The sequence below is a fragment of the Arachis hypogaea genome, chromosome 10 (genome assembly GCF_003086295.3).
Source record: "Arachis hypogaea cultivar Tifrunner chromosome 10, arahy.Tifrunner.gnm2.J5K5, whole genome shotgun sequence".
Taxonomy (NCBI): domain Eukaryota; kingdom Viridiplantae; phylum Streptophyta; class Magnoliopsida; order Fabales; family Fabaceae; genus Arachis; species Arachis hypogaea.
This window is the reverse complement of record NC_092045.1, coordinates 81,819,546-81,828,679: the sequence shown is the minus strand read 5'-3', so window position 1 is coordinate 81,828,679 and position 9,134 is coordinate 81,819,546. Positions and strand designations below refer to the sequence as shown.

The window sequence follows — 9,134 nt, the reverse complement described above, 5'->3', positions numbered from 1 at the left end:
TTTTGCCTTTAAGTGAGTCACGTGCGAGCATCGACGCGTACACGTCATGTATGCGTACGCGTCGCCATGCGACTCCAAAATCCACGCGTGCACGTCTGCTGCACATGCACGTCGATCTCAGCATCCCAAATCCTTGTTTCTTCATGATTTCTCCACTTTGCATACTTTCCTCTCCATCCCTTTGATCCATTCCTAGCCTTTCCATCCTGAATTCACTAACAAACATATCAAGGCATCTAGTGGAATCAAAGGTGAATTAGATTTAGCTAATTAAGGGCTCAAAAAGCATGTTTTCACACTTAAGCACAAATTAGGAGACAATCATGGGACCATGACAATTCATTGAATAAATGTGGGTAAAAAGTTATTAAAATCCCCTAAAATCAATACAAGATAAACCCTCAAAATGGGGTTTATCAACCTTCCCACACTTAAACCATAGCATGTCCTCATGCTAAAATCAAGAAGGAAACAAAGGGTATCGACATTTATTCAATGTAAACTAATTAGGTGCAACCTATCTATATGCAACTACCTAAATGAATGCAACTACATGGTCAAAATAAATTAATTCCCAAGAAAACCAATATAAGCATAAGGGCTAAGGTAATAGCCATCAAATCAAATCCACAATTGAATTGAGTTATTAGATATTTTTACAAACTTGCAAGAAAAGTGATGATTCTAGGTGAAAACATGTAATTGAGCAATTGAACCCTCACCGGATGCGTTTGCACTCTAGTCGCTCAAGTGTTTAGGGTCGATTCACTCAATTCTCCCTTAATCATGATTTCCAAGATTTGTTCTTCATCTAACAATCAACATTTATCTCATGCATGCATACAATTATCATGAGGTCTTTCTCATAGGTTGTAATGGGGCTAGGGTCAAGGTAGGATGCATATGGTTAAGTGGACTTGAATTTGAATCTTTGATTAACTTAAGCTCCCTACCTAACCTATGACAACCTATACAATTTCTAAGCTAACTTAACTACCCATTCTTCACTTTTTCACATACTCATGCATTCTCTTTTGATTACTACACATATGCATTGATTCTTATTGAACTTCACTTTGGGACATTTTGTCCCCTTTTTATTTTTTTTTTCTTTTTGATGTGCTTGTATACAAAGGTATCAATGCACATGGTTTTACATTTACTTAATACATGAGTATATACCCAATTCCCAATATTTTCACCAAAAATACAAAACACACCTTTTTCCTCAACCAATGTCCCAAGTTTCCCCACACTTGAATGACACACACTCACTAGCCTAAGCCAATGAAAGATCCAAATAAGGACATTTATTGTTTTTCGCTTTAAGGCTTGTAATGTGCTAAAATTAAGAACAAAGTGGGTTAATCATAGGCTCAAAGTCGGCTAACAAAGGTTGATAATAGGTAGGCTATTTGGGTAAGTAGAGCTAATGAAATGATGGCCTCAATCATATAAATGCATGAATACACAAAATAATGGATATAAAGAATCAAACAAATCAAAGATTACAATCATAGAAAGAGAATAATGCACACAAGAAAAAAAATAAGTGGTTATAAGATGTAACCACACTATTAGGCTCAAATCTCACAAGGTTGTGTGTTCTTATCTCAAAAACATGATCCCCAATATATATAATTCAAGCAAGTTCTATGAAAAGTTTTCACTCAAATCAATTGAATATGTCAATGCCCTAAGAATGTTTTTCTTGGAGAATATCATTATTTTAACTAAGCTTATTATATATATATGCAAAACATGAAAATGCACTAAAAATCCTTAAATGAGATGCAAAAGTGTTGGGATTAGAAATTTGTCACCCAAAAACACCGAATGGGTACGGCAACTCTCCGAGTTGCTACCTTCAGCTGATAGATCAACTGGTTGCTACATGTTCTTTTTTCTCCTGCTTCCATTATTGCTTGTGGTGCATCAATCATGAAACATGAAAAATAGAAAATAACACCGTAAGATAAGAATAATACGAAAGCAAGGAAGCGTAACTTGTTGGAATGAGGTAAGTCACTAGAATGAGGGAGTGAATTGTGTGACATTAAGAAAGATTTATTAACAAAATTGATGTTAAAGTCACATCCTATTTAGTACTAAACAGCAATAAATAGTAAACAAGATTAATAATCCAACACTTATCAAAGAAAAAGAGAAAAATGAAATGAGAATTAAACTAACTAAACAACTAACTAACTAACTAAAAAAATGGTTATAGACGGTGTTTGGCAGTGTTGGATGAGGGGTAGGAAAAAGGAAAAAGAAAGGAAAAGAGATGAAATGGAAAGGAGAGAAGAAAAGAAGGTGGGTGGAATAAGGCGACCCACGCGCACACGTAAGCGTAGATGAGGTGAAATAGGAGCGACGCGTACACGTGGGTCACGTGTATGTGTGAATGGCAAATCCGAGAGTCGACGCGTATACGTCCTTCACGCATATGCGTGGGTTAGGTTGTACCTCAGGCACAGTGTTCGCGTAGTGGAGACGCAACTCTCGGGTTTGTGTATGGAGGAGTGAAACTTCTTCATCCACGCGTGCACATAGCGGACGCGTGCACGTGGATTGGCCGAAAAGCTTAGGTCACGCGTATGCATACGCGTGGGTTGGTGCCCTATTTTTTCAAAATTTTCTATGTTTTTGCACCAATCCAAGCATCCCAAACCTCCAAACAGCTACCAAAACTCCGTAAAATGTTATTTACCACGCTAAAATACCAATTAAACTCAACAAACTAAACAAAACATGAAATTAAATTAATTTCTACCAATATTTACAAAAGAGAAAATGAAAAGATTTTACCATGGTGGAGTGTCTCCCACCTAGCACTTTTGTTTATTGTCCTTAAGTTGGACTTATGGAGAGCTCCTCTCAAGGTGGCTTATGTTTGAATCCATCCTTGAACATCCACCACTGCTTAGACTTCCAATAAGCTCCATTCTTCAAAATAAATATCTCCAAGCTTTAAGGGAGTTCTTCACAAACCATGGGTTCCCAAAGTTGAACCTCATTTATGCTGGGATCCCAAATCTTATTTCTACACCCGTCTTCAAGTTGATCACCATTAATCCATCCGAGTGGCAAGCATGAGGAATTCTCAATGTAATACCAAACTCTCTTTTTAGACCCATTCAATTGAGCACTATCCCAACCCTTGCATCTAAGCCTTGAAGTATCAACTAAAATGATCCTTGATTTGCAACACCAACCACTAAACATTCTTCTCTTACACTTTATCCCACAAATCATCCTAAGTTGACCATCGTTTCAAGCAAACCATACTCAAGTGGGACAATAAAGCTAATAGAAATGAGTTTTACCCACTCAAGTGAAGGAATATATGACAACCTAGGCAAAGAAGGTTCCAAAGATCTTGACAAAGCGTACTTAACTCCCGTCCTTCTTTTTCTAAGGACTTCCACCACTTCATAAGATTTTTCAAATTCAATCCTTTGTTCATCAATTTCATCTAGCTCTTCTCCGTCACTCAAATCATAAATGGGAGGGTGATGAGCGGATAATTTATACACTTTTTGGCATTGTTTTTAGGTAGTTTTTAGTAGGATCTATCTACTTTTTGGGATGTTTTTATTAGTTTTTATGCAAAATTCATGTTTCTGGACTTTACTATGAGTTTGTGTGTTTTTTTTTGTGATTTCAGGTATTTTCTGGCTGAAATTGAGGGACCTGAGCAAAAATCTGATTCAGAGGCTGACAAATGACTGCTGATGCGGTTGGATTCTGACCTCCCTGCACTCAAAGTAGATTTTCTGGAGCTACCAAACTCCAAATGGCACGCACTCAATTGCGTTGGAAAGTAGACATCCATGGCTTTCCATCAATATATAATAGTTCATACTTTGCTCGAGTTTTGATGATGCAAACTGAAGTTCAAACACCCCTTCTCTGCCCTATTCTAAAGTCAAAATGCCAGAACTGGCATAAAAGCTGGAGTTAAACACCCAAACTGGCACCAAAGCTGGTGTTTAACTCCAAGAGAGGTCTCTACATGGGTAAAGCTCAATGCTCAGCCCAAGCACACACCAAGTGGGCCCAGAAGTGGATTTCTGCATCATTCACCTATTTCTGTAAACCCTAGTAGCTAGTTTCATTATAAATAGGACCTTTTACTATTGTATTTTCATCTTGGGAATTTGACATCTTTGGAACATTTTCCTTCGACATTGGGGGCTGGCCTCATGGCCATGCCTACCTTCATCACTTATGTATTTTCAACGGTGGAGTTTCTACACACCATAGATTAAGGTGTGGAGCTCTGTTGTTCCTCGAGTATTAATGCAAAGTACTATTGTTCTTCTATTCAATTCATGCTTATTCTTGTTCCAAGATATTTACTCGCACTTCAACCTGATGAATGTGAAGATCCGTGACACTCATCATCATTCTCACCTATGAACGCGTGACTGACAACCACTTCCGTTCTACTTAAGATTAAGTGTGTATCTCTTAGCCTCCATTCTGAAAGATCGGAGTCTTTGTGGTATAAGCTAGAATTATTGGTGGCCATTCCTGAGATCTGGAAAGTCTAAACCTTGTCTGTGGTATTTCGAGTAGGATCTGGGAAGGGATGACTATGACGAGCTTCAAACTCGCGAGTGTTGGGCGTAGTGACAGACGCAAAAGGATCACTGGATTCTATTCCAACATGATCGAGAACCGACAGATGATTAGCCGTGCAGTGACAGCGCATTTTGGACCATTTTCACTGAGAGGACGGGAGGTAGCCATTGACGCCAGTGAAACCCGAACATACAAATTGCCATGGAAAGGAGTATGAAGGATTGGATAAAGGCAGTGGAAAAGCAGAGATTCAAGAGGGATGAAGCATCTCCATACGTTTATCTGAAATTCCCACCAATGATTTACATAAGTATCTCTATCTTTATTTTCTGTTTATTTATCTTTTAATTATCAAAACTCTATAACCCATTTGAATCCGCCTGACTGAGATTTACAAGGTGACCATAGCTTGCTTCAAGCCGACAATCTCCGTGGGATCGACCCTTACTCACGTAAGGTTTATTACTTGGACGACCCAGTGCACTTGCAGATTAGTTGTGCGAAGTTGTGAAAAAGAGTTGAGATTACAATTGTGCATACCAAGTTGTTGGTGCCATTGTGTATCACAATTTCGTGCACCAAGTTTTTGGCGCCGTTGTCGGGGATTGTTCGAGTTTGGACAACTGACGGTTCATCTTGTTGTTCAGATTAGGTAATTTTTATTTTGCTTTCAAAAAGTTTTAAAAAATATTTCAAAAAAAGTTTTCTTCTTTTTTGTTTTTCCACAATTAATTTTCGAAAAAAAATACAAAAAAATCATAAAATCATAAAAACCCAAAAATATTTGATGATTCTTGTTTGAATCCAGTGCCAAATTTTAAGTTTGGTGTTAATTGCATGATTTTAATTGTCTTGCAATTTTCGAAAAACATGCCTAATGTTCTTGATGATCTTCAAGTTGTTCTTGATGAATTTCCTTGTTTGATCTTCATGATTTCTTGATTTGCACTGCATGATGTTCTACATATGCATTCTTGCATTCATATGGCCCAAACATGAGAAAGTTCTAAGTTTGGTATCCTCCATGTTTTTTTTCATTAAGAAAACTGAGTTCTTGATGTTCATCTTGATCTTCAAGATTGTTATTGGTGTTCATCTTGACGTTAATAATGTTCTTGCATATATCTTGTGTTTTGATCCAAGAATTATATGTTTTGACTCATTTTGTTGTTTTTCAAAATTGAAAATATATCTTCTTGAATAAAGGATTTAGCAAAATGAAGATCCAAGAACATAAAGCAGAGGAATTACAGAGAAAAAGCTGGGCGTTCAAAACGCCCAGTGAAGAAGGAAAACTGGCATTTAAACGCCAACCAGGGTACCTAGCTGGGCGTTTAAACGCCCAAACCATGCAGCAATTGGGCGTTAACGCCAGGATGACACAAGGAGAGGAATTTTGTTTTCAAATCAAATCTTTTTCAAATCTTCATATTTTTTTCAAAATCAAATCTTTTTCAAATCAAATATTTTCAATCATATCTTTTTCAAAATCATATCTTTTCAATCATATCTTTTTCAAAAATCAAATCTTTTTAATTTTTATCTTTCCAATCATATCTTCACAATCATATCTTTTTCAAATCATATCTTTTTAAAATTCTAATTTTCAAAAATCTTTTTCTAACTTCTTATCTTTTTCAAATTTATTTCTTATCTTTTTCAAAACCACTTAACTACCTTTTTCACTTTTAATTTTCGAAAAAACATTAATTTTTTTCAAAATTCTTTTTTTTAACTAATTGTTTTGAATTTTAATGAAATTTTTTGAAAATTCTTCCCCTCCTCATCTTTTTAAACACTAAAGATTCTTCTTCCATTGTCAATTTGAACTCCATCTCTCTTTGAGTGTTCGAATTCTTTCTTACCTACCTCATCCTTCCATTCTTGTTTTCCTCTGACACCTCAGAGAATCTCTATACTGTGACATAGAGAATTCCATATTTTCTTTATTTTCTTCTCTTTCATATGAGCAAGAACAAAGATAAAGGCATACTTGTTGAAGCTTATCCTGAACCTGAAAGGACTCTGGTGCACGAAATTGTGTGGCCAATATTAATGGACTATTTAACACAGCTTCGCACAACTAACCAGTAAGTGCACTGGGTCGTCCAAGTAATACCTTACGTGAGTAAGGGTCGAATCCCACGGAGATTGTTGGATTGAAGCAAGCTATGTTTATTTTATTAATCTTAGTCAGGATACCAATAGGGTTCTTTAGCCTCGTATTTTAATAAAGAAAAGGGCATAAAATAAATAGTTATTACTTTAATAATGGAGAATATGTTGGAGTTTTGGAGATGCTTTGTCCTCTGAATCTCAACTTTTCCATGAAATCCTTTTTCCACACGCAAGGTCCCTTCCATGGCAAGCTCTATGTAGGGTGTCACTGTTGTCAATGGCTACTTCCCATCCTCTCAGTGAAAACGTTCCTATGCTCTGTCACAGCACGGCTAATCATCTGTCGGTTCTCAATCAGGTTGGAATAGAATCCATTGATTCTTTTGCGTCTGTCACTAACGCCCAGCCTTCAGGAGTTTGAAGCTCGTCACAGTCATTCAATCCCAGAATCCTACTCGGAATACCACAGACAATGTTTAGACTTTCTGGATTCTCATGAATGCCGCCATCAATCCGGCTTATACCACGAAGATTCTGATTAAGGAATCTAAGAGATACTCATTCAATCTGATGTAGAACGGAGGTGGTTGTCAGGCACACGTTCATGGATTGAGGAAGGTGATGATTGTCACGGATCATCACCTTCTCCATAATTAAGCGCGAATGAACATCTTAGATAAGAACAAGCGTGTTTGAATGGAAAACAAAGGAATTGTATTAATTCATCAAGACGCTGCAGAGCTCCTCACCCCCAACAATGGAGTTTAGAGACTCATGCCGTCAAAAAGTATGTAATTCAGATATGAAAATGTCATGAGGTACAAGATAAATCTCTAAAAGTTGTTTAAATAGTAAACTAGTAACCTAGGTTTACAGAATATGAGTAAACTAAGATAATTGGTGCAGAAATCCACTTCTGGGGCCCACTTGGTGTGTGCTGGGGCTGGGACTAGAGCTATCCACGAATTAAGGCCTTTCTTGGAGTTGAACTCCAAGTTATAACGTGTTTTGGGCGTTCAACTCCGGACCATGACGTGTTTCTGGCGTTTAACTCCAGACAGCAGCATGTACTTGGCGTTCAACGCCAAGTTACGTCGTCTTTCTTCGCGCAAAGTATGGACTATTATATATTGCTGGAAAGCCCTGGATGTCTACTTTCCAACGCCGTTGAAAGCGCGCCAATTGGACTCCTGTAGCTCCAGAAAATCCATTTCGAGTGCAGGGAGGTCAGGATCCAACAGCATCAGCAGTCCTTTTTCAGCCTAACTCAGATTTTTGCTCAGCTCCCTCAATTTCAGCCAGAAAATACCTGAAATCACAGAAAAACACACAAACTCATAGTAAAGTCCAGAAATATGATTTTTGCCTAAAAACTAATATTATTCTACTAAAAACAATTAAAACATGCTAAAATCTACATGAAATTACCCCCAAAAAGCGTATAAAATATCCGCTCATCAGACTCTAAAGAGGAAGCTAAGAGCAGCTAAAGCACAAAACTCTGAAGAGGACCTCACTGAAATTTTCGAAAAGAAAGCAGCAAAAGAAACAATTATGGCCGAACCAAACAACAATGCAAGGAAGATGCTTAGTGATTTTACTACACTAACTTCCAACTTCTATGGAAGAAGCATCTCAATCCCTGCCATAGGAGCAAAAAATTTTGAGCTAAAGCCTCAATTAGTTTCTCTATTGCAACAGAACTGCAAGTTTTATGGGCTTCCATCAGATGACCCTTATTAGTTTTTAACTGAGTTCTTGCAAATCCGTGACACTGTTAAGACCAATGGAGTTGATCCTGAAGTCTACAAGCTTATGCTTTTCCCTTTTGCTGTAAGGGACAGAGCTAGAACATGGTTGGACTCACAACCTAGAGATAGCCTGGACTCTTGGGATAAGCTGGTCACGGCTTTCTTAGCCAAGTTTTTTCCTCCTCAAAATCTGAGTAAGCTTAGAGTGGATGTTCAGACCTTTAGACAAAAAGATGGTGAGTCCCTCTATGAAGCTTGGAAAAGATACAAGCAATTGACCAAAAAGTGTCCTTCTGACATGCTTTTAGAATGGACCACATTAGATATATTCTATGATGGTCTATCTGAATTTTCCAAGATGTCACTGGACCACTCTGCAGGTGGATCTATTCACCTAAAGAAAACGCCTGCAGAAGCACAGGAACTTATTGAAATGGTTGTAAATAACTAGTTCATGTATACCTCTGAGAGGAATCCTGTGAGTAATGGGACGCCTCAAAATAGAGGAGTTCTTGAAATTGATGCTCTGAATGCCATACTGGCTCAGAATAAAATATTGACCCAATAAGTCAATATGATCTCTCAAAGTCTGAATGGATTGCAAAATGCATCCAACAGTACTAAAGAAGCATCTTCTGAAGAAGAAGCTTATGATCCTGAGAACCCTGCAATTGC

At 37.5% G+C, this 9,134-nt stretch overlaps 1 non-coding gene across 1 annotated transcript; it reads right to left on the bottom strand.

The window, feature by feature from the left end:
* Window positions 1-8,655: 8,655 nt before the first annotated feature.
* On the bottom strand, window positions 8,656-8,763 carry LOC112718561 (small nucleolar RNA R71). Its single transcript, XR_003160895.1, has one exon. It is a non-coding gene; the product is annotated as a small nucleolar RNA R71 (small nucleolar RNA).
* Window positions 8,764-9,134: the final 371 nt, after the last annotated feature.